Below are 27163 nucleotides of genomic sequence, written 5' to 3' on the forward strand. Positions count from 1 at the left end.
CTTATTCACAGTCAAACAGTAGTGAAATGGAGGTTGACAACATCAAACTCTAGAAATACATGACGAATCTTGTTAGCAGCTTATAGACTTAATTCTGTAAGCTAATTGTCAAGAGCTGTAGATTCAGAGCTTCTAAATCAGGGACTGTAAGGCTATAGGTTATCTGAGAAAATTAATGTAAACAGATCATTTTACCTAACTTTTTTTGATGCTCATATGGGTGGTAAAATAATGAAGTTAGGATTCTAGGCTGTGGCATGAATTATCAGCAAGTAAAAGCAGCCCCCCATACACTTTTAAGTAAAATAATTCTTCAGCCATTCCTTCATTTTCATAAGTGTACATCTTTTACGTGTTCTCACCACTTTCTACTTGCAACTCTCTTGTTTCCATAACTTTATGAAATATAACTTTTAAAGTCCTAAATGACTAGGGTCAATTTATTATCTAATTTATTATCTACAATAGTTACTAACTTATTATGACTACTCGCTACTCCCCCCCCAAAAAAACTTCAGGGTAGTAACATTCCCATCCATCAAGGATATTTTATTTACAGAAATGTGATCATATGTCTTAATATCTGACCTATTATCGCTCAAGTTTACCTCACTATGAAGAGATTTTTTTTTCATTTTGATTCTTTAAAAGTCCATGTTCCTTGCTGCTCCACGTTGAAGTGATCTGTCACACATTCACTGATAGTAAACTGGCATCAAGGTAAATAATGCTAAATCATATTATTGCTCAGAAACAAGTCTTCATTTGCTATACAGTTAATGATAAGAAATCTTTGTGTAGGCTTAATTCTATTATTTATTTATTTTACATTTGTTAACTGGGAAAGTCCGACTGGATGTAGGTCCATTTTCAGTGGAGGCCCGGGGAGAAAAGCTATAGACATACTTTACATGGATACATACAGTGAAATATTACAAAATGGACATTTGTTCAACAATAGATGCACACATATTCAAGATTTTCTAGAATACACACAGGAAATATTTAGAAATTATTACCTTTTAAGGGAGAACACATACATTTTTAGTAGTTCACATACATTTTAGTAGTACATAGTTGTGCCAAGTTATCATCCTTACTTTAGTACTTTCCAATAGGTAAGAGACATGTAATCAGTTTTCTGATTACAATTATTAAAGTATATACCTTTAAACAGGTTAACTTTATGAAGAAAATCTGGGAAAGGCGGAAGTAAACCAAAGGGAAAAATCATTGCTTTATGCCTTAATCATAGCAGTTGAGAGGTATGAATGTGATTTATTTTTGTAAGGCAATATTTACTCACAAGCAGTGCAAAGAACTGAGTCATACCTCTCAACTGTTCAGATTTTCACAGACTGTCCAGATTTGTGCCTCATATTTTTGGTTCATAGGTAGGTACTAGGCTATTGGCCCTAGAGCCTATATAAGGCTATATAAGCCTAGCCAAAAAAGTACCCTGGCTTTCACCACCCAAGAAAATTATTTTCCTGTGCCCCTGTCGAGCAGAGCCACAGAGGTGATCTCCGGGGTGAATTTCCTATTTCCTATTCAATCATCAAGATTTTTCTTGAGGAGTACTAATGAGGAGCTTTGTTTGATATAGATAAGCAGTTTGTTCCAGAGTATGGGAAGTCTCTGGGACAGGAATCTATCCCTCCAGCATGTTCTGTTTATTTCAGTGACAAGGTTTAGGTCCCTTGAGCGTGTAGCTCGGAGGGATTGGGATTTCTTTAAGAGGAGCATGTCCAACAGCTCTGGGTTTGACATAACTTTGTATGTTAGGCTGAGATCGCCTCTGAGTAGGCAATATGCGACGAAGTAAAGCTAGAGTTTTTTGAGACGGTCTGCATAGGGCATCTGTTTGAGGCCAGTAATCCTCTTTGTGAGGTATTTCTGCAGCCTTTCCAGTTGTTGTAGATGTCTTTTGAGGTACATACCAAAAGGGGCATTGTACTCTATAATGGGTCTAATGAGTGACGAGTAGAGGGAAACAATGACCTCTTTTTTCCTGGATGAGAAACCTTTTCTGATGAGGTGTGCCACATAGAAAGATTTCCTGACTACTGTGGTGATGTGATTATCAAAGGAGAGACTACTGTCCACCTGTGTCCCAAGGTCTCATCACACTTTTGGTATTAAGTAGACCACCACCTATGTGGTAGCTCATGGGTAGAGAGTTTTTACCAAAGGGAATGACAATGCGGTTTTTGGCATTGAGCTTGAGGCCATGGCTTTGACACCAGGCATCTGTCTCCATGAGGCCCTTTTGTAGGATGTCCACATCATTAGGAGTTTCGATTATGGCTCCTAGTTTGCAGTCATCTGCGAACTTCATTAGCCAAAGATCTTCTGTGTTAGCCTGTACTTCAGAAATGTAGATACCAAACAGGAGAGGACCCAGGACTGAACCCTCTGGTACTCTACTTGTCACTGGTTTGAAGTTGGATTTGATGTCTGCTACTTTCATACTGTGGGTTCTGTCAGTGAGCCAGTTGGCAGCCCATCTTGTGACATAGGGCTTTATACCTAGTTTAGTGAGTTTATCTATAATTCCAGAGTGGGGGATGGTGTCAAATGCCTTGGCGAGATCTATATAAGCTGTGTAAACCACCTTACCCTCATCTACGGCTTTGGTGACTGCTTCAAAGAAGTCTATCAGGTTTAGGAGACATGATCTGCCTTTTACAAACCCGAACTGGGTGGGGTCCAGAGTTTGTAGATTACCAATGTCTTTGTGTATAAGATCCATGATGATACGTTCCATAGCCTTGCAGACCAGGCTCGTTAGGCTAATGGGGGCGGTAGTTCCCGGGGTCCATGGTGGCTCCGCCTTTGTGGAGTGGGATAACCATCGCTGTGCGCCATTTAGTGGGCACAAAGCCTGAGGTGAGGCTATGATTGAACATGGTGCTTAGGTGGGGTGCCAGTTCATTCTGCAGTTCGTGTAGAGCGCAGCCTGGGATGTTTTCAAGTCCCATGGATGCTGTGTTCTTGGCTTTATAGAGTGTGGTTTTTACCTGTGCAGCCGTGATTACAGGAACTTTGCATTCTTCCGGTATAGAGATGGGCCCTTTAGGGGGTGAGAGGGGGGTAAAGTTAGCAGTAAGCCTATCTGCCAGGATGGTGGCACTATCAGTTGGTTCTGTATATTTTGTGCCATTGTGCTGTAACTCAGAGCAGATCTGAGTGTTGCCATTGAGATTCTTGACATAGCTATAGAATGCTTTGTGGTTGTCTTTAGAATCAGTGACGATTTTGTTTTTGCAACTAGCTTTAAAGGATTTTATGAGGGATCACAGCTTCTTACTGAGGCTGACCAGGGAGTTCCTCCAATCATGAGGTTTTACTCTTTTTTGCAACAGTTTCTTTCTTCTGTCTGCCCCTCATAAAATTTGTGGTTTTCTGGCAAATCACTGGGATGATCTGAGGACTGAAGTCGCCTAATAATGGCATGCATTTAAGTTTCAGACTTCACATTATTCAGATAATTTATGTTAACACAAACCCTGTTACTCTAGCAACTTTCTAAGTTTATAAGAGCAATATTTAAAATCTGTCCCTATTTTTTGGGCCTTTGTCCCCAATTTTGTCAGGCTTTGTCCAGATTTCTTGCAGTAAGACCTATATTCTGTCGCATATTGTCTACTCAGAGGCAATCTTTGCTTAACATGCAAGGCCATGTCAAACCCAGAGCTGTTGGACATGCTACACTTAAAGAAATCCCAATCCTTGAGGCACACGCTCCGGGATCTAAACCTTGTCATCACAATGAACAAAACAAGCTGGAGGGATAGGTTCCTGACCCAGAGACTCTGGAACAGACTGCCCATACATGTCAAGCAGAGTGCCTCTTTGGCCCTCTTCAAAAGGAACCTTGATGATTGGGTGGGAGATAAGAAATTCACCCTGGGGATTACATCAGTCGCCCTGCTAGAAAGGGGTCTAGGGAAGTAAATACTGTGGGAAGAAATAGCCTGGGAATTGTTATGGCTAGGCTTGTATAGGCCCTAGGGCCGATAGCCTAGTACCAATCTATGAACCTGTAAGAGGTTTAGAGGTATGATGAGATTTATTTATGTTGATTATCAAAGTTTCGCTTTTGGGCGGCCACGGTGGTGCAGTGGTTAGCATTGCTGCCTCACAGCAAGAAGTTCTCCGGTTCGATCCTCAGCTGGGGTGCCTTCTGTGCGGAGTCTGCATGTCCTCCCTGTGGTCGCGTGGATTTCCTCCGGGTGCTCCGGTTTCCTACCACATCCCAAAGACATGCTGCAGGTGGATTGGACACTCTAAATTGGCCCTAGGTGTGCGTGTGAGTGTGCCTTCTGTGGAAGGTTGGGCGCCGGGCTGGCAACTCGACACCGTAAAACTCCACTGCCATTCAATGTGCGGACAAGGCGACCCCTAACCGGGAAAAAGCCGAAAGAAGAAGAAGAAGAATCAAAGTTTCGCTTTTATCATGAAACTTGTAAACTTGTTCCTGTCATATTAAGGTCTTTTGAATCATATATAGGTTCACAGTTTTCTGTATAAGTTAAAGAAATTAAAAAAAAATTATATATATATATTTCTTCAAAAATCGAGGGCCATTTGCCAGTGCTTTTCTGTACGTGTTTGTTCAGGAAGACACACACCTACCCAAACGTGAATTACTTTGGGATAAGAGGGACAGCATGCAACATTAAACCCTGGGATATGCACACGAACAAATGACCACCGGTAACAGTCATCAGCTGCATGCTGATTATGCATAGATCGGTGTGTTTTGGTTGCTGGAGCGCGCACGTCGTCGTCGTGTGGAATACAGGGATCAAGTAACACCGTACTGACAACTATTTTCCTCGTGGCCGACGAAAGCTACTTTCCAACCCGGAAGTGCCTGAGTTGCAGGGCTATCTGGGAATGTGATGGGAAGGAAGCACAGTGACGTCAGCAAAACATCCACCGGGAGGTAAGGGCGGTGATGGGATGTGGGTGATAAACAGTGGGGAAAACGGAAACAGGAATCGGGTGGCTTGTGGGAAGGAGAGGTTTTGTTCCTCACCTTTGCAGGTAGTGTGTCCCGAGGTAAGATGTATTGCGTGGATACGGTCTTTGCTATAGCGGAGATGTGATGCAGTTAGGTACCGTTATTAGGAGAAATAAACAAGTGAGGTATTGGGCGTGCGAGAATCATAAAAGCTTCGATCCAATGTAAATGTGTGTATTTTAAGTTTTAAATACAATATTGCAAACTGTTGGCTTATGGAATGTAGATGCATCGTTTTCTTGCGGATGAGGGAAACTGCAGGATTTTGGAAAGTGCACGGGAAGCTCTGAAGATTGTGGAATAACCTTGCACAACAGTCACTCTTGTGCATTAACACTGTAATTTTAACAAATTTATACAGAGGGTAGTTGTGTCTGTAATTTTAACAAATTTATACAGAGGGTAGTTGTGTGTGTTTTCTTTTACTGTGAACGTTGTGTCGCACATGGAGTTGAGTAAGTGGTGGCATAGTAAGTAGTACAGAGTCATGTTTCGTTATGCAGTGTTATTGCCACAACACACACAGAGTATTTGTTTAGAAGGTCTGGAAGGATGCGCATCATCAGACAAACTTAACTGGCTTGCTGATTTTTTCCTGTGGGTTTTAATAAAATGTGACCTAAATCATTGTCATCGGAGCTCTTGATTTTTTAACCGTTTCTTATGTGTATTTGGATGTTAAGTATACGAGGTAGCCTTTTCTCGTCTGCTGTTGGGTTCCGGGTTGTACGTAGCATGGTTTACAGAATATCGAATAATTCAGCAATTAGGATAATTAGTTGGTTACTACTATTCCTGCTTGACTAAGTTTTCGAACAGTAAATAAAATCGTAATTTATCACTTTCTTGGAATGCATGGTGAGGCATTTGAATGTCTTATAAAGCAAAGACCGAGCTTGCCTTTAAACATCACAGTTGCTGTTTATTTATATTTTAAATGTTGCCAGCAGTCTAAAGGAGTTGATGTGGTCAGCATTTTGGGCTGAGAATAATTTACAGACTTTTTCTAGGTGCTGTACCATACTGTCAGAATAGCCCTCCATTGTCTCTTGAATGCTGCTGCCATAAGACATGGGCTTTGCAACTTGCCCCTAGGTTGTGCTGTGCTCAGTGTAACCCACTGCTTATGTTTCACTTTTTGTAGTTAGCTGTATTTAATTTTAATGCCTGAGCTGATCTGCTCATTTGCTTGCCCTCTCTTAAAATTGTTGCCAAGTGCAATATGTTGTCCTTATTTATTGCTTTTCTGAATTATTGTACATTAAAATGCTTTTTGTTCATGACTGCTCATTGTAATTGAATTCTCATCTGATTTTCTTATGCACTTTATTTGTTGATGTATTTAAATGCAAATACAGTCTCCAAGTTTAGCATTGGTATGTGTTTATAATAAAACTTAGTGTTACACTGACTTTGAATGTAAGTTATGTTTTATTTTTGTGCATGATATGCTTGAGAAATACAATGTAAAACTAATCAGAAATCATATAATCAAAACAATGTATAGCATTCTCATGTTACTATTGTATATATTCTATGTGTTGTTACTACCTATGCTTGGAGCTTTTCTCCCCGGGCCTCTACTGAAAATGGACATATATCTAGTTAGACTAGCCCGGTCAACAAATGTAAAATAAATAAATAAATAAAATCCCTGATTTTTACATGCAATCTGTCTGCAGTATACTTCAGTGGTCAGAATAGTAAACTGCACATTTATGATTGCTGTCTGTGTTTTAGATCGTGCATGCTGTAGTCTCTCTTGTGTTTTCATTTTTAGTTATATATATCAGTGTAGTCTTTGAGATTACTTTACAGTTGCTTTTGTTGATTAGGTTAGTGGTTTCTTTTCAGGGGAGATCCGAGGTGATATTGATACTACTAGAGAAAATGTGGCTATGACATTGGGGAACTTACCCTACCCTTTTTGATCTTTTACATTCACTTGAACTAGCACTAACTCGAACAGATAGGACCTTGGTTTAACATCTCATCAGAAGAAAAACACACTTGAGTACAGCACCCATCTAATGCTGCACTGCAGTGTCAGCAGTCCATCTACCTGGTATGGAAATAGTACATTAACATTTGGTGCAGAAGGCCTTGGGTTTTACCTGTTGAACCGCCAACACTGAATTTCACTCACAGGTACATACCCAAGTTCAAAAATTTGCCACTTGAGTTAATAAGATGTGGCAGCACACATTCAAATTCTCTATTTCATTGACTAGAGAATGACTAAGACATTGCCATTTAAGCAGGAGTAAGGGGAATGGTTCAAACAGTGGATCATTAGAACTAGGTTATGGCAGACTGGCTGCAGTGATGGCTGGGTTCTAAAACATTTAGAATTTTACCTGACAATATTGAAACTTGTCTATTTATTTTATTTTTAGTTTATTCTTTGACTGGGTTAGTATCCTTCTTTTAGGGGAGACCTAGGGTGGTATTTATACTACTGGGGGGTTGGTCAGGATATCCGGGAGCTTCCATTACTTTTTGTTAGTGGGGGACCCGTTTTGCAGGAGAATTTCCTGTTTCCGTTCCAGGTACAGAGGCAGCCCAGAGAGACAGGTGGAGAGAGAAGGAGATGGTAGAGAGGTGAGAGAAATGGAAATATTGAGACAGAAATGGAGGAGAAAGCAAATATTGAGACCACAGTATCTGTGCAGGATTGTGAAGAAACGTTTCTAATAAGTCTGTTTGATGGAGAAGAGTCATGAAATGATGGATGTATAATTACAACCCTCTAGTCTGGAGGGTTGTAATATGATTTCATTAAAGAAATGCACAGTGAAAAGAAATGCACAGTGAAACAGAAAATTGATATGTTTCCTGTGGGAACGCTATGGAGAAAATACAAAAGGGTTATACAGAGACAGTCCTGAAGAGTAGTGGTGAGATGTAAAAGAAAACATATGCAGAGAAAGTAAAAGAGGGCAGAATGGGAGCAGCAGAAAAGAAGGCAGAAGAAAATGAAAAAGGAATACTTGGAAAGGATTCAAACTTAAAAAGAAATGGACAAGTATGAAGTCTGGGACTATTTAATAACTCCTTTGGGTGTAAAAACACATAATAGTATTTATTCTTGTTAACAGAGACCTTTTTATGAAGTTTTGTTTGAAACTTTTTTCAACTGGAAATTTATCTTGGAGATTATGAAAAAAAGAGACTACAATCCATGGAATCTTTATATGATAAAAGTATTTAGCAGGGAAACTAAAAAGAAAACCATTTCGAACAGAGGTAGAAAGAGACTTTGAAAAGCCATTTGAAAGCTTTATGAAAAACAGTACTGGATAGTGCAAAAGTTTGATAAAGGAGTTTATGGACTGATGTTTGGGATTGCAATACTACATTAAAAATGGATAAATATTACTAATGATAAATGTGGAGGGGGAATAGGGGACTCAACTGGGGACAACCCAAAACATGTGTTTTCTTGTAAAAAAAGAAGGATATTTTAATAAGTAACTGTGACAAAAGAAAATGTTATTTGTGGGGAAACAAGACCTGAGGAGGCAAAATGTGAATTGAAATGTTATATAAATGTAGCCCAATTGGACATTTTTGGTTGGATTGCAAAATGAAGTAAAAGAGAAGAAAACGAGCACAGAGTAGAAACTTTAGAAGTAGTATAAATAGAGGAAAGATGAACAAATAAGAGAACATAGAATGTACTGAAATAAGAGATGACAAATTGGGAGGTAGTAAAACAGGAAAAAAGAATTCTGTTGGTAGAGATAGACAGAAAAATAAAATTTAAAGGGTTATGTACAAAAGAAAAAAGTAAATGGATGAAAAAGAATATATACAGCTAATGATTAGGGTTGGTGTTATGGCTAATGTGACTGACAGACCCAAGGTACAGTGTTTGATTCTCACCTATGGGAGGGAAATTGGCCAGCCCAGTAATTAGCTAGGAACTTATAAAGCCACAAATCTAAGGAGAAAGGAAAATGACAATTTTTAGTGCTGTATGTAAATAGTATTAAGAATGTAGTGAGAAGAATAGGTATTTTGGAGTGCTGTCATACATGCGATGTAGATGTAATTATATTACAGGACACAATATTTTTAACAAATGAAATATTACAAATATAGAAACTACGAGGAGGAAAGATGGTCTGGAATTTGGGAAATGAGCGATGTTCTGAATGGCTGTATTCTGTAGAAATAAAGCTATTCAATGTAACTGTAGCAAAAACTGAAAGATTAACCATTGTAGCTAGAGTAAGTGTATAGAATTATAACATTGTGTGCTTATAATCAAATCCACTCTGAAGGAAAACTCGCTGTTAGCCAATAATACATCCTTTATTATAATTCCATAAAAACAACGTTACTACTCGGAAAAAAAAAACAATAAATGTCCAGTGGGTAACAGAAAAAAGTGTTCAGCGTATATCGGATCAAGCGCTTTCATCCACCATACTGTGGATTTCATCAGGATCAATTAATCAATTAAGTAGGTCTTTTTAAATCTTTTTTGGCGCCAAACTCAGTACACACACAACTTAACAATTATCAATTATAATATAATGTAATATAATTATATGCAATACGTAATAACTAATATACATTATAGTCAACCCATACTTGTCCAAAAATGTCTCATTATATCAACTAATATATCATAATAATCTCTATCTCATTGTATAGCAATACATATGTTCTATATGTTAAAATTTTTCACTGGGGATATTTTTACAGAAACAATAACCTACCCGGTCACTTATTTAAAATTGTGTGCTAAAAATATCTTTAATATAAAATTGTACATATATTACAAACAATACTATATGTACAAAAGTATTATTGTATACCAAAATATGTACATAATAAATACATATTGTAATATATATATATATATATATATATATATATATAGATCAATTTAAAAATTCTTTCTAAAAATGTATATACTGAATGTATAATAAATATATAAGAAAAATATGCAAAAATTAATATAAAAAAATCACACTAAAGATTATGAGCAATTTGTGTATATAGCCATTGCATCTAAAAATTCATTTCCAGGGGAAAGAATAATATCAATAAAACCTTATATGCCTTCTGATTATCCCTTTATCTTTACTTGTATCACCTAACTCAGACTGTGCTGGGAAATTGTAAAAACTATAAGTTAACATAAAATTAATATAGTATAATAAAAAGTATAATACAGGAGGTAAAATGGCATACATGGTATAATACAGGAGGTAAAATGGCAAATATTGATGGATGCATCTACCCTACCTGGACTAAATGAATACATAAGCATCAAACCAATTCTACAAAAGATGTTACAACTAGAACTGTCAGTAGAAAATGTATTATACTTTTTATTATACTATATTAATTTTATGTTAACTTATAGTTTTTACAGTTCCCCAGCACAGTTTGAGTTAAGTGAAACAACTAAAGATAAAGGGATAATCAGAAGGCATATAAGGTTTTATTGATATTATTCTTTCCCCTGGAAATGAATTTTTAGATGCAATGGCTATATACACAAATTGCTCATAATCTTTAGTGTGATTTTTTTTTTTTTTATATTTTTGCATATTTTTCTTTTAGTATACATTCAGTATATACATTTTTAGAAATAATTTTTAAATTGATCTATATATATTGCAATATGTATTTATGTACATATTTTGGTATACAATAATACTTTTGTACATATAGTATTGTTTTTGTTTGTAATATATGTACAATTTTATATTATTTTATATTATATTTGAGATATTTTTAGCACACAATTTTAAATAAGTGACCGGGCAGGTTATTGTTTCTGTAAAAATATCCCCAGTGAAAAATTTTAACATATAGAACGTATGTATTGTTATGCAATGAGATAGATTATTATGATATATTAGTTGATTATAATGAGACATTTTTGGACAAGTATGGGTTGACTATAATGTATATTAATTATTATGTATTGCATATAATTATATTACATTATATTATAATTGATAATTGTTACGTTGTGTGTGTACTGAGTTTGGCGCCAAAAAAGATTTAAAAAGACCTAGTTAATTGATCCTGATGAAATCCACATTATGGTGGATGAAAGCGCTTGATCAGATATACGCTGAACACTTTTTTCTGTTATCCACTGGACATTTATTGTTTTTTCTTTCGAGTAGTAACGTTGTTTTTATGGAATTTGCGTGCATTATGGAATTATAATAAAGGACGTATTATTGGCTAACGGAGTTTTCCTTCAGAGTGGATTTGATTATAATTCTGTGTTGCGAGATCTGCATTTTGACATTGTGTGCTTATAGTAATTGTAAAGAAAGGGAGAGCTTATTTCATCAGGTTTTAGATTTAGTGAACATATGGATATAATAATGGGAAACTTGGCAAGCATAAATAGGAAATGGTATCACTTGCTAGTTTTTTTTCTTATAAGTTAAAACTTTGGGACAAAAAATTCATGGGCTTGCAAAAGGAGTATGTGTAGAACTGAAATAGATTTTACAATCTCAGAATGTTTAGTTATAGGAGAAGGGTTGGTACTAACAGGTTTCTGATAATCTAGCAATATGACTAGAGATAAAAGAAAAACAAGGAATATGTAAAAACAGGAATAAAAAGGATAAATGGGAAAACATGGAATTAAGGAAAATGAATAGTAATACATTTATGGAAAGATATTACTTTAAGAACATTTTATAATTTTTTTTCTGAATTGTGGATGATATTTAAATATGAAAAAAATGTTTTTACAGTGAGGAGACCCTGGAGAAGTGGAGATATGCTCTAGAGGAATGAAGGTCAGCAGGACTAACACATAATATGTGTGTGTGAATGAGAGGGAGGATAGAGGAATGGTGAGGATGCAGGGGGTAGAGTTGTTGAAGGTGGATGAGTTTTAAGTACTTGGGATCAACAGTTCAGAGTAATGGTGATTGTGGAAGAGAGGTGAAGAGAGTACAGGCAGGGTGGAATGGGTGGAGAAGAGTGTTGGGAGTGATTTGTGACAGAGGGGTACCAGTAAGAGTGAAAATAAAGGTCTACAAGAGGGTAGTGAGACCAGCTGTGTTGTATGGGTTGGAGATGGTTGCATTGACAAAAAGGCAGGAGTCGGAGCTGGAAGTGGCAGAGTTAAAGATGTTTAAGATTTGCACTGGGTGTGACAAGGATTGGCAGAATTAGGAATCAGTATATTAGAGGGTCAGCTCAGGTTGGATGGTTTGGAGTCAGAGAGGCAAGATTGCGTTGGTTCGGACATGTGCTGAGGAGGGATGATTGGGAAAAGGATGCTAAGGATGGAGCTGCCAGGTAAGAGAAAGGCCTAGGATAAGGTTTATGGATGTGGTGAGAGAGGACATGCAGGCGGTTTGGTGTGACGGAGCAATATGCAGAGGACAGGAAGAAATGGAAACTGACTATCCACTGTGGTGACCCCTAACGGGAATAGCCGAAAGAGAAGTTGTTTTACAGTGACAGTATGATGTAAGAAAAGTAGAGAGAGAAATATAAAAGCGTATGATGCATTGAAAGGTTTAGAACATAATGAGAGGTTTTGGACAAAAGGTTTAGAACATGAGAGGTTTTGGACAAAGAAAATTGTATGAAAAGATCAATAAAAATAAGTATTGTTATATAAGTTAAATTATATTTTTACAAGGAAAATAAGTATCAAGTTACTTAAGCGGATTAGTAAAGGAAGATGGTAGTGTAACGAGAGAAATAAAAGGAAAAATAGAACTCGGCAAAAGATTATGAATAGTGTAGTAAAGTATGTGCAAGAAATGTTTTAAAAGAAAAAAAAAGAAGGTGGTGTAAAAAAAACATGGAAAGTAAAAAGTTAACAGAAAAAAGTTGGAAAAGGTGACTCCTTTTAAATTAGCTAGATAGCATTTTAGGACATGTAACTATAGATTTGGCTGCAGGACCAGATGAGATGAGGAATAAAATGTATAAAAGTTTAAGGGATTGGCGAAAGACATTTGAATGAATGGCTAAATTAAGGTTTTATGTATAAAGAATTTTGTAGTGGAATACTTTAATATGGAAGAAGGGATGGTAAAAGACAATAGAAATTTAGACAGATTAGTATTGAATAATAATGATTATAAGATCTTTATCTATGTGACTGTTGAAGTAACACCTCAACCCTTTGTGGAAAAATGGGCTGTGGATGGATTGAATAATGCGAGAGAGAGAAATGTGAAACTAAAATGGAAAATATTATAGGAGATTATCAAGTGTAAAAGGGAAGGGTTGTCAAGAATTGAGAAATTGTGGATGATTTTATGAGTAGAAAAGAAGCAAAAATCCATGATAGGAGACCATTACTAAGGCACGTGATATTATTTGGATGTGGAATCTTATGGGTATGAAAGTTGGGAAATTGTTTGCCAACACATAGTAATACTAAAATAAAATTACTTGTAAATGGCTAGTTAAGCCAAGAGGTATGTATGAAGAGTCATGTAAGACCAGGATGTCCAATGAGTTGTATACACACTGCATTAGTTATGAATGTGATAGTATGTGAAGTAAATAAAATGAAAGAGGCAGGTTAAATAACACCTGGAAAGTTGAGAATTCCAGTTCTGAAGACATGTACAGATGAAATTATAATAATTGCAAAAAAAATACTTAGGATAAAAGAAGTAGTAATTTACACAAGTGAGTGTCAAAGTGATGGTGTGCCTTTTAAATAAAGAGAAAAGTAAACGTTTAGGTGATGTATTTAACGACAGAGTATATATTTTTACATTGAATTAAATTTATGTGTTGGGTATAACATTTGGGAATAAAGATGCAAGTAGAATTCATTGGGGAAAAACAATGGAAGAACTAAAACAAACCTGTCTTTTCTGAAGAACATTTAATTTATTCAGAAAAAAGGCTTATTTGATATATTCAGTACTGATGGGGAAAATAGCATACTTAGCAAGTGTATTTATGTTGCCAGCGGTATTTGAAAAGTAATTACCACATGTATTTTGTTTTTGTTTGTTTATATGGGGTTCTGGGTTAAGTCCATTAAAAAGAGGAAAGGGGGGGTATGGTGAATTAACCTAGTGGTATATACTGCTTCATTAAATTTGTGCAAAGTGTTAAAAGTGGATATATAAAAAGATGAGAGATTAGTAGTAACATTGTTTAAATGTAAGTATGGTAAAGAAAAAATATGTAAATGAAATATGCTACTATATAAAACCTTGGGAAAAATTAACAGATGAAATCAATTTAAAGGTACAAAATAAGAAGCAAATGTAATCAGAAAGTAGAATCTTTTCTGGAGACTGGTAATAAATAAATCGCTAGTAAAAGGAAATATGCCATATAAATATAAAAGTGCTAAAATGTGTTTATGGTATCAAGAAAAAAACTACAGAACATGTGTTTTTTGAAATGTAAAAGATTAAAAAAGTTATGGGGCAAAATATGGAAAGATTTCTTCAAATATATAAAAGAACTGGGTAAAATAACTATGATTAGATACAAAGTCAAGAATATGTTAATAAAAAGTTATTTTGTTGTATGGAATGATAGAATAAATGAAATTATTTAATGGTAAATGTTTCTTAACAATATTAAGTAAAATCAGATGGTGATTATGGAAAAAGGAGTGAGTGTCTAATAGGGATGAAAATTTAGTATGATTGTAAAGGAAGTTATGAATATGTGTAATTTATATATTTGTAAATATGAGTTCTTTTTGTATGTAAATAAAGGACCTCTACTCTCTTTCAATAGACACTGAGCTTTTTTTTACATTCACCTGAGCTACCACCAAGTCAAGCAGATGGGGCCTTGGTTTAACATCTCATCTGAAGGAGAAGTTAATTCCCCTTTCCACAACTGAGTGAGAGGTAAGAATATTTATTACAGTTACCATTATTATTCTGAGCGTGAAGACTTTGCTCTCCCTTCAGTAGGTTGTTCTAATGTGATGAATGAATTAATATTTCAAACTTGCATTCGTGCAGACTGTTCTGCTGCCGTCAACCTACTTGTTTTGCCTAGACTAAAATCCATGGTGAACATCATGGTCAAGAGTCCAGCAGGAAAAAAGAAAAACACTCTCTTGCAGAGAGACAGGGAGATCTGACATTACATCTCCATTCCCCACTCCCTATTGAACTAGGCTGAAAGACATTACAGATGGGAACTCTGTGGCAATGGGCTGGCTTTAGATGAAAGAATTCCCTCCACCATATCCGTGAGGGGCCCTGCCTGATGGTGCCACTAACTCTATCTTTTGGGCCCATTTGTTCTGTTAGGGTGAAAGTCCTTTAGGGCTTCCCAGGCAGGAACAAATGAGCTATTTGCCCATTCATTCTGCCAGCTGTAGCAGTCACGTAGAAGGGAGCAGGTCAGCTAGTTGATCCCTTGGAGTGGTCTGCCCTTGCACTGCACACAGACTCATTATAGCTGCTTGGGATTTGGGAGGAAAAAGTGATATTCCCTATACACGCCCTGGCTAAGCCAGCGAATAACAGAAGTCTCTGCCCAGTGCAGTAGGAGCCAGAGGAACCACAAGTGTGGGTGCTAACACCTAGTCACCACTAGCTGTCACCAGTGCAGTTGGCCTAGCAGCCTGTCTCCTGTCAGGGATGAGAGAGGTGGTGTCAATTGCTCAAAGTAATCCTCCCCTGCCCACTTCCTCATACATCCATGTCCATACCTGGATATTGGTCATCTAAGTTGTAGTCAGGACTTCATCCTTCTATGCTGTGCAGGTGGGGAAAATATGTGAAGAGTTCTTGATGCCATAGCTAAAGTTGCATGTATGGGTTGGACATTTAATGCACTGCTTTAGGGAATGAAGCTGCTGGATTTATAGTACAGTACAAATGTACTCTGTTTCAAATGTTTACTAAACATGTTTTCTAGTTTAAGAAAAAAAGCTGCTAAGCTTTCACAAAAATTTATTAACAGGAAGACTGTTTACAGAGTAGGAATTGACTAGATTCAAGTACAGTCCTGAATTCAGAACACTATCTGGCATAATAACTACATTAGAAACTGTTTTTTTTTTTATTCAGTCATTAACTGTCAGGAAAGATTAGTTAGGAAGTAACACCAATAATGGAATGATTTTATTTTCCTTGAGTATTCCTGGATTCCCTTGTTCGTCTCTGTAAGATGCTACTGCTATGGAGTAGTAGAGAGATTGCACACTTTACTGAAATGACGGCCTTTTTTGTAACTTTTATGTAGGTGTTGGTCAGGAATAATAGTGATAATAATATAAGTGAGTGCTTCATTACACTGTATCACCCTTTTTAAAATTAGCATTTGAAACACCTGAAAGATTAGAATGGAATTGTGTTAAACTGTGTATGTCCATAAAAATTGTGATATCTTTGTAGTTACATAAAACTGCAAGAACATATGCTGGTGAGTAGGTATGCTGTAAACTTGTCTAATTAGCAGTGTAGAAACTCTGGTAATTTGCAGCATACATTAGTATCAAATGAAATCTCTTGTGTACTGAAGATTGTGATGTCTGCACATTCACTTTGGTAAGACTCCTGATCAAAGCTGTTGACAGTTAAGTCTGTGTTGGGTGGGTGAGTTTCCCTGTGATGCATTTTCCCTGTGTAACAGTTATCACTGTCCGTTTTACATCTGTCTCTCTGAAGTTGATGGGTAGTAGAGGGAGGAACTGTTGCACCTCGGTATTTTAAACAGCAGAGTCCTCTACCTTATGAGTAGCATATGTCCTTTGTGAGTATCGGTGTACCTTCTCATTTTGGGTTTAGCCTGAATGTTAAGGATTAGTGGATTTTCAGTAGTGTTACTTGTCTGTGAATGGTGATATTGTAGTATGCAGAGGAATTTTGTAGAGTAGCTTTGTGTATCTTAAAAAACAGTAAGACTGGTGTAGCTGCATTTGCTGAAGCTGTACAGATTCTGCAGTTTGGTATCTTGTATAGTCATCTACCAGAGTAATACTCACTCACGTAAGGGTAAAGGTCAGGACTTGTGCCTCTGCTGCCATCCTCACCCTGGCTTATGTTTTTTTTGATTGGAGTGTTGCTTGACATGAAAAATAATTTATGCAGAGATTATTCACTTTCAGTGGTAGTTCATTTGCCTTTTGTAATACTTTAAAATGAGTGTTGAGTGTTTGTTTTTGCTGAGTACAGATAAATGTAGATCATTTTCCTTCCCTGCGGCTGATTGGCATCTGTTCCCCTGATAGTCTCCATGTTCATCAACAGGTCTACTGGACCCACCCTAGCCTCTCCTGTGCTTGACCTAACCCTAGTCTAGGGGAAGTGAGGAAATCAAGGATGCTGATGCAGCATCGTGCTGCATGCCAAGGAGTGTGCTCCAACTCCTTTTTCCTTGATAGCTTTGGTAGCTGTTTGAGCACTGATCTTGAGAGATTTATGCATGTTTCTGCAGCCTTCCAGCTGAGTGTCACTGCTTTTGCAACATGGAGCTGCCAGGCCCATGTGCTTTATATTACAGTCAGCTTTTTAGTCTGCCTCCCTTCCACCAGAATGGATTAATGGACTTCGGCTGCTCACTCCCATCCTCTACTTGTGGCCCCTCCAGCTGCTGTGCTGCTGAGTGAGCATGGGTCTGGGGAGCAGTAAGGGCTTTAAGATCCCTCTGTGCCATGGGGCCACCCCTTGTAAATATAGATCTTAACTGTTTTCCTTCTCATGCATTCGTGTCTTATCTGCAAGATCATTTCAGTGGAATGAAATATTTAGGAAGTAGAAACAGGAAAGTGTGTATATAAAACACGCTAAGATTATACTTCACTTAAGAAGCAAAGAAGAATTGGATCCACTTGAATTTTCATTAGAAATCCTTTTTAGTGTCAGTTTATTATGCCAAAGTATATAAAAAGAATTAAAAGTATTAGAAATGCATGTTATTTTTATACTGTAATTGTAGTTAGAAAAGCACTAGATATTGTAGTTAGAAAAGCACTAGATATTTGTTTCAGATAATTACTTTTTACTGTGGCGAGACCTTAGTAACACTTGAATGTTTTACATGTTGCAGTTTCATATTGTGATGGATCTGATATGAATTTCATCTTACCTACATGGCAGTAGTTATCAGTAGTTCATTTCTTTGCTGGAGTGCCTGCTTAGTGAAGTCTACATATTGTCCCTGTTTTTTCTTATAGGTTGTTATGGTCATTTCCTATCTCATGGCAACTTTAAGATTACATCCGTAGTACTGGAGACTGACACATTCATCCATGCATACTGAGGTCTCAGTTGTAGAGAGAGCACACTTCTTGGTGTGCCTGTTAACATCCATAGCTATATACTAGGCTAATAACCACCAGAGCCTTTTTAAGAATAGCCGTGTAATCCAACCCAGTTGTCTCTAAGTATCATGGGCATTTATTAGGAGGGGGAATGTGACTTAGGAAGTTTCTAGAGGTTGTAGAGGTATGTTAGTTTGGGCATTACTGTCTGCCTCTGCCCATTAATCTTAATCACTGAGGCCATCTCCTATCTCTGACATACAAAATTTTGTCTAGGTTGGCTAGGCTAGGTAGGCTAAAGAAAAAAAAAGTTCTGGTACTACTTCCCAATCTTATTCTGTTCAGCACAAGGAGTGCATTTCTATGATTCCTTCCAAACCAGGGACATAGACTTTTTTCTTCCAGATCTCATAGTTTCAGGCGTTAGTCCTAACAGTGTAATTCCCAACCTTTTAAAATAACGAAGCCTGTTCTAGATCGTTTCAGTGGCTGAAACTTCAGCATTGCTGCAGTGTTGTATGTCTCAGTGTTGTCACTCTCTGCCCCTAAGTCTGAGTCAGTGCTGCCAAGAGCTTCGTTGGTACTGATGCTTTCAGGGTGATGTCAACACAGATGCTGGCGATGATTGCTTGAAGAATGATGCCCAGACCAAGGACATTGGTGCCATTGTTGACACTGGATCCTTTGATGCTGTCGTCATTTCTGAAATGCCCCTCTCCTGTATTGGGGCACCTATAAAATAGGTGACTTAAGTAGTCCTCATTTATGTATTTATTTGCTTGTTAACTGGGGTAGAACACTGATCTCCAGGACCTTTTGCAGGTTCAGCTAATGGTTACAAATTGAGATAATGGCTGATGCAAGCACAGAACTCTGTGTTCATCAGAATGTGACATTTGTGCTATTTTACTCGTTTCTGCTGTGTGACCCTATTGACCATGAAAACACTGGATGTGACATTGTAGAGCTCTGTTGTAATGGAGGCCAGCAATGATTAAGACACGACTTCTCTGCAATGTGTTTGTGTGATAATCTGCAGTTTGTAATTGGTAGCAGTCTAGAAGTTTCAGAATGTGTTCCTCACTACTTTGAGAAGGGTTTGACATTGGAATGTAGTGAGAACACTGCCATTCAGAAAACGGCAGGTAACTATAGTAATACCTGTACATAAGTTACCAAACTGGATCCGGTAAATTTGAATTTTGGAACTTTTCATGTTTTTAGAAACTTTCCGTTAGTGGATTTTGCAGTATAAAAAGTCAGTCCAATAATAATTATAGACAGAATCTGAAGGAATAGTTTTGTTGTTGGGCAGTTGCGAACTAACACCACGAGATAGTCAAAAAAATCATAATGAAAAGAAAGAGAACATTGAGGATAAGAAAGCGACTAGCTAAGCTGATTCTTCACCAACAGACGCATGCTAAAATCTAATTTCATGTGAACTGGAAATCTGTATATGTATCTATTTATTTAGAATTAGTATTGGTTTTACAGTGAATATTCAACCAGGAAGTGTGTAACTGCTCTCAGTATACAATTTTAGCCATGCTGATGCAGTTGTGTTGCTCTACTTTGCAAGTTACTTAGTAAAGTATTTTTTTAACTTTTTTATTAATGTTGTCTGGCTATAGCATCCCTTCTTCAGTGGTCTGAAAGTATACCACAGTAAAACTTGGGGTAGACCCACAACAGTCCCAGAGTATATAACGCTGACTGCCTTGGTGTGAAATAACTTTCTGCATCAGACTCCCTGCCAGGTTAGCATTCATCATCGCTATGGTTCACTCCAGTGCTGTTGTCCATTTTGAGACTGGCATCTGCAGTGCAACCAGACACTCTTGCCTATACCTTTAGCTTGCAGCCTGTCATTAAGTAGGATAGAGAGGCCCAGGGCCTTTTGTAGCCTGTAACAATATGTTCAAGTTCAAAACAACTGTCCTCCTTGTCCTCAGTGACTCCCATTCTACACAAATTCTCAGAAAGGAAGCATGTTGAGTCATCTACATGATATCCTGCAGCTCCCCTTTCCCCCAGCTTGCACATCGATGACATCAGAGTTTGGGGAAGTCCTAGTGATAAAACAACTAACAATTCCACTGAAGCCAGTAAAAGAAACTAGTCTCTGAAGAAGTTCAAGGATATATTAAGTGAATGAAAGCACTTAGTTAATGTAGACCAGTTTTGGAGACTGTGTTTATTTCTTTTAGTGGCTTTAGCTGAATTGTTTTGAAGTTCTAATGATGGTGCATCCAAAGGGAGATAGCCAACAGACCTACTGACAGAGGAAGGTCCAGAAGACCTACCGGGCCATCTAGTTTTCCTGGATAGTCCCTTAATTTGTGAACATTAAATTCCTGATCCAGTGGTGTCTGTACTGATTAAAGCAGGCTTTTTTTTTTTTTTTTTTGCTAAATTTTACAGAGTGGAGTTTCTAGTCAAAAACTCTCCAGCCAACCATGCTATAAATGTTCCTCATTAGGATCACTGCTGCAGCTTTATTGGTTATATCCTGGTAAGGAAATACTGTCCTGCAAGTTTGCAAAGCTTTAGGGCACCTTACACATGCCTAAACCATTAGTCAGCTCAAGCTGCGCTAGCTAAAATGACAGGTTTGGGCCTAAAGTTGCTTTCTGAGGGGGGACTTCCATATCTTTTTATGACAGTAACTGAACTTTTGCTGTGAAATATGTATTTTAAGCTACGAAAGTGTTTTTATTGAATGCCAAGTGATTTTAGTAACTTTTAAATAGAGATATTACTTTTTTTACTTTTGTGGAAAAAAGTTGTCAAACTGAAATTTTAAAACTACCTATTCTGAGGTAAAAGTTGTGTTGGCGGTTGGTGTTAGCTTTTGAAGTGCTTTTTACTATTTTTCAACAAAATAACTTTTATTAATTACATGTTTACTGACTACTACCAAGCTTCACTGGGAATATGGCATATTTTTTAAACAAAAAACATCTTTGCCTATGTCATAAGTGATTATAATAATTTTGCATTTATATAAATGAAAAAAATCACATTGACATATTTTAAGTTGCGTTATACATTTTAAAATCTATCCAGTCATTGTTATGCAAACATTGCAAAGCTCATTCAATTTCTGCCTTCTCTTAAATGTCATTCCCCCTCCAAAACATTATTCTGCATGCGTTGCTCCCACAATTCCCATTTTTTCTATGTAATTTTCCCCTACCATTTTCTAAAGATCCTACTTTCAGTTGTTTTATCTCTGTTACTATATTCACTACTACTAGAGCAGTTGGTTTAGATTTTGATTTCCATTTTCTAGGCTTTTTGGGAAGCCACCAGAATAAACTCTGTAAAGCCTTACCAAGTCTAGGCAATTCTGATCCTGTATCATAGCTCAAAAAAATAATTTCCTTAGTTACACTAGTTTGCTCTTCCAGTATTTTTGTTAGAGTAGTCTGCATGGAATTTTAAAAGTCTGCCCACTCATTACACTCCCAAGAATATGTTCTCAGTTACCTCTTTCTTCCCCATAACACCTCCAACATTTGCAAACTATCTGAGGAAAAATTCTTTAGAGATTTAGGGTATAAAATACTTATGCAGATACTTCCAAGCAAATATCCCAAATCTTTTATATTTGTTGCATAATTGGGAGTCATTCATATATCTACCCATTATTTCTTTGTGAACTGCTTATCCAATCTCTATTTTTCCAAATCCTTTCTAACCTCTGATTCCTATAGCTATTATGCATTATTTTGTATGATCTACTAATTATCCCATTAACAGCAGCTTTTTTTCTAAATTCTACTAAACTCTACCAGTGCTGGTCTTTAGTTTCGTATCCACCTATTTCTTTCTGCCAGTATCTGCTATTAGTCCTTGCTAGGGAAGTCCATCTCTAGCCAGCAGTCCAAATGAATTCTTGGCCTCTTCATATTCTATTACCTTTTCCTCTGTAATTATTTGCTCCCAATACCTTGGTTTCTTTGAACATTTACTCCAGTAAATTCCAGCCCCCTCTTGCTTATCTTTGTACCCTTAATTGCAGTCTTCCCTATTGGCAGACTGTCCTTTTTCCATCCCCTTGTTAACGTACTTAGAATGCTTTCTGCTACTTTATGAATATAATTTTCTGTGTGATTATTGTGAAGACTTGATATTTCAGTGTTGGGAAAATTCTGAGAATTTCATTTTCTGGTTTTATTGGGTATAAAATAATATCATCTGCAAACAGACTTTTTTTTTCCTTGACTACACTACCAATTATACCTTTGAATTTTTGAGTCCCTTATTTTGTTTGCCCGTGGTTCTGAATATAATGCAAATAACAAAGGTGAAAAAGGAAATTCCTGCCTGGTTTCTCTGCTCAAGCAGAACTTAGACAAGAACCTCCCCACTTTAATTTTTGTCTTTAATCCCTTATGTATATTTCTTAATCAACCTTATAATTTTATCACGGAATGCAAATGCTTCCATTGCCCTATTTTTAAAATCCCAGTTTATTCTGTCGAATGCTTTCTCTGCATCAAGACCAACCAACAACAGCAGTATTTTCTTATGTTCTGCTTCCCTCTGGGTTTTCCTTGTTCTGTTAATGTTGTCAAATATTTGCATCCACTCCAAAACCATATTGCTCCATATCTATCAATGTTGGAATCACTTTTGCCATTCTTTTAACTGTATAGACATAAACGCTTTATAATAGTGTAGAATCAAAATGGGCCTGTATGAAGCTGGATCCAATGGGTCTTTACCATCTTTAGTTATTACAGCCACTAAAGCTTTCTCTCAGGATGTTGATGCTTCTTGTCCTTTTAAAATACTGTTAAACAAATCTTTCCGGATCACTTTCGTTCCTCTTAGCTTCAAAACTTCCACAGGAATACCATCCATCGGTTATGCATCACCATTTTTATTTCATTTACTCTTGTCCTATTAGTACTTAAGCCTAGTCTATTTCTAACCTTGGCATATTTCATTTTTCAAACACCAAAATTGGAAAAACTGTTGCAGGAAGACCAAAAATGCCACAGGAACGACAGCGTACTGAAGACAACTTTAATAAAAATCCAATAAAACAAAGTTGTAGTAAATTACTACTTCCACGGTAAAACCACAAGAACCAACAAATTCAAATTAAGCGCTTTTCGTCTGTGGTGTACACAGACTTCTTCAGATGAAAACGCAACGTGAATTCAAGAGTATTTAAATATGATGAAGTGGTCACATGATAAATGTAACCCTGTCGTTAACCCTTTAAAAAACAGAACGATTCTGACTGATTTTTGAAGACACGGTGTGTGAGAAAACAGCCACTTACTATGAAATAATGCAACTTGGATAATAATTAAAAAGTAAAAAGTAATATACAACTGTTATTAATAATTCGTACTGAGTGTTGAAAGTTAAAAACCAAAATATATCTATTACTTTAACCAAAAATACTGTGTAGTGCAAAAACTAGAAACATAATAGAACAAGTGAAAATGGAACATACTCGTGAAATGTTAATAATTGTGTGTATGTACACCATCAACTAACTTGTGACTTCTAAACTTGTAGTGGGACAAAAACCCGAATGGTCATATTTGCGTACAAATTACTGTCAAGTAATGTAATCAGTCCACTTATTTGTGGTCCACCAACCTTAGTATTCCATGCGATAGGATCAATATCTAGTCACCAATTGCACTGTTAGTAAAGGTGTTATTACACACCTGCACCTTTCAGTATTTAGTGTTTAGAATAACGTATATCACATATAAATTATAGATTATAAATTGTGCTTCAGTTCTTGCATTATGGCACTTATTTAAATGGCTATTAATTGATATAGCAGGCCTACTCACCCTTGGCTTATGCTTATACTTAGCCAAAGATGACTTTGCGTTACATTTGTACGCAAATATGACCATTCGGACTTTTGTCCCACTACAAGTTTAGAAGTTACAAGTTCGTCGATAGTGTACATACACACAAATTATTAACATTTCACTAGTACGTTCCATTTTCACTTGTTCTATTATGTTTCTAGTTTTTGCACTGCACAGTATTTTTGGTTAAAGTAATAGATATATTTTGGTTTTTAACTTTCAACACTCAGTACGAATTATTAATAACAGCTGTATGTTACTTTTTAATTATTATCCAAGTTGCATTATTTCATAGTAAGTGGCTGTTTTCTCACACACCGTGTCTTCAAAAATCAGTCAGAATCGTTCTGTTTTTTAAAGGGTTAACGACAGGGTTACATTTATCATGTGACGACTTCATTATATTTAAATACTCTTGAATTCACGTTGTGTTTTTCATCTGAAGAAGTCTGTGTACACCACAGACGAAAAGTGCTTAATTTGAATTTGTAGGTTCTTGTGGTTTTTACCGTGGAAGTAGTAATTTACTACAACTTTGTTTTATTGGATTTTATTAAGGTTGTCTTCAGTACGCTGTCGTTGTTCCTGTGGCGTTTTTGCTATTTCATTTTTCCATAGATATTTCCTTTTGTACTTTTTCTTCCATATTTCTCTAGTTTATACATATTTTCATAAAACTTTCGAAATATCTTTATTTATTTTCCTCGTTGTAGGCTGCCTAAGCTTTGCAACAACCCTTTCTACTTTCTGTTGCCTGAGCTGTTGTGCTAAGAGGTTTAAAAAAAAAAAAGTTTAACAGCAGTCTTTCTAAACTCATGCATACTATCAAGGTAGTCCCTTTATTTTCTCTACAATTGTGTTTGTTCTTGTTCTGCGAGCTTCCCCCTATTCTACAATACCTTTTTCAGTCTCTCTGAATAATTTGTTTTACTTCTTAACCATATCTCTTACTTTATTTCCACCCTATCCCACTCCCTGTATATATTTTCAGAAGAAATTTCTGTCCTCTCTAATAATTTCCACTACCCATTCTTTGAATTCATTATCCCCTCCTCTCCCCATCAAGATGGGAGTCCCTCAAGGATCATTACTTGGTTCCTTACCATTCAACTTCTTTACTAATCTCCTATACTTATCCTGTCCATAGTCTTCACTCAATATGCTGATGACTCCACAGTCAACACTACCTCCGACAACCTCTTGGATGTGTACACCCTTAATTCAAATCTGTTGAAAAATGGCTCTCCAATAACCAGCTAATCTTAAATCCAAAAAAGACTATGCTTTTGATATTTCTTCCCAAATCCCTTATCTCATCCCTCAACAATGCCACTATCATAGCTAAATCACATGCTAAGCTTCTGGGAGCCATCCTAGATGACCAACTCAAATTTGACATACATGTGCTCATTTGCATCAAGAAAACCTACCAAAAACTAGGTCTGCTTTACAGAAGTAAAACATTTCTAACCAACAAGTCTCAAATCTCCCTTTCTCATGCATAGCTTCTCCCTCGTCTTTTCTACACCTCAAAAATCCTTACCAGCCTGCAGACCTTCCTCTTAACAAAGCTAGAAATAATCTAATAAAGTTGCCAGATTTGCTGCAAACCAAACCTTTAAATCCCACCACTGTTACTCTCTCATGACCTTAAACTGGTTAGAATTTCTATACCAACTGCTTCTCTCTCAACTACTGATCATGTATTCCATCCTCTAAGCTCTCCTTCTGTCCTGATATCTCCATTTGTCTACCTCTACTCCTTTCCCAGGACACTGAGAAGCACTGACTAAAATCTTAGTAATTTACAAGCCAGAAAGTACAATTGGACAAAATCTCTACAGTTACTCTCCTTCTCTCTCCTGGGGAAAAAAAAAGTTCCCTAGGCTATTAGAAATATAAACCACCCTTCAAGTTTAACAAAGTCAAAAAAGCCCAATATTTTCAGGTTTTCTTGTTCTGTTTTACTTCATAAATGTAGTTAATCATTTGCAGTCCCATATTTATTCTTCAGTTTCCAAGTTGCTGGTTTCTTCCTGTTGATCGACATCTCCCAAATCCAGTCACTGGCTCATTTCCAACATACTCCTGGTTCTTCTAGTCAACAATTGCATTTTTTTCTCTCTCTCAACCATTTTTTTCCTTTGGAAAAAGTTTCAGTGGCCTACTCTCTCTATGAACTTTATAGTCAGTAGAGTAAGAAGCAGAATCCCCTTCTATTTGATAGCTCATTTTTTGTTGGGCAAACTTTTGTATTTCCTCTTTAGCATATTTTGCATCAAAAAAATGAATGCACCCCCCCCCCCCCCCAGGAAAAAATATTCTGAAGCCGGATACAGCAGCTTGAATCTCACAGCTGCTTCACGACAATCCCTGATTGATGGAATACATTTTACTTCTGTTCTGCCTGGTGTACAGTGAGACTTTTCCACAAACACTCTACTGTCTCTTACTTTTAATAGATTCAACTTCCTGCTGGTAGGATTGCATGTTCACTGTTAAAGGTCTTTGGGTGGCGCAGTGGTGCAGCGGTTAATGATGTCGCCTCACAGCAAGAGGTTCTCCGGTTCGATTCTCAGCTGGGGTGCCTTCTGTGTGGAGTTTGCATGTTCTCCCTGCGTTCGCGTAGGTTTCCTCCTGTTACTCCGGTTTCCTTCCACATTCTAAAGACATGCTTCTGGAGCACTTCTCCCCGGGTCTCCGCTGAAAACAGGATCTATGGAACCTAGTCGGACTTTCCCGGTCAGCAAATGTTAAATAAAATAAATAAAATAAAAGGTCTTGGCTGCTTTCTTATGGCCAGGTTTGGAGCATGCACACAATGTACCCTTTCAGTTAACACCTCCTTCCTTGGAATATCAGTCCAGTTGCTTACTTGTGCTTTAATACAGTCTGTCATTTCCAGTTTCTCTGGTACAGCAGAAAATCTGTTTTTCCCTATGTGCTCTGCCCCCTAATTCTGCCATGTTTTTGAAACCTCTCTTCTTGAGTAGTCTTGTACTTGGCCAGCCTTTTCTTCATTTCAGCACCTGACATTTTTACAATTTTTGTCAGCTCATCTGAATA

At 36.9% G+C, this 27163-nt stretch overlaps 1 long non-coding RNA gene across 1 annotated transcript in view; it reads left to right on the top strand.

The window, feature by feature from the left end:
- The first annotated feature begins 4949 nt into the window (after positions 1-4949).
- LOC122803423 overlaps positions 4950-27163 on the top strand; it is a 103098-nt gene continuing 80884 nt past the window's right edge. Inside the window, exons 1-2 of the long non-coding RNA XR_006365117.1 lie at positions 4950-5067; positions 14759-14874. This is a non-coding gene — a long non-coding RNA (uncharacterized LOC122803423). The remainder of the gene's footprint in view (positions 5068-14758; positions 14875-27163) is intronic.

Source organism: Protopterus annectens, chromosome 5.part1 (assembly GCF_019279795.1).
Source record: "Protopterus annectens isolate FY-2018-M chromosome 5.part1, PAN1.0, whole genome shotgun sequence".
In the NCBI taxonomy this organism is placed as follows: Eukaryota; Metazoa; Chordata; order Ceratodontiformes; family Protopteridae; genus Protopterus; species Protopterus annectens.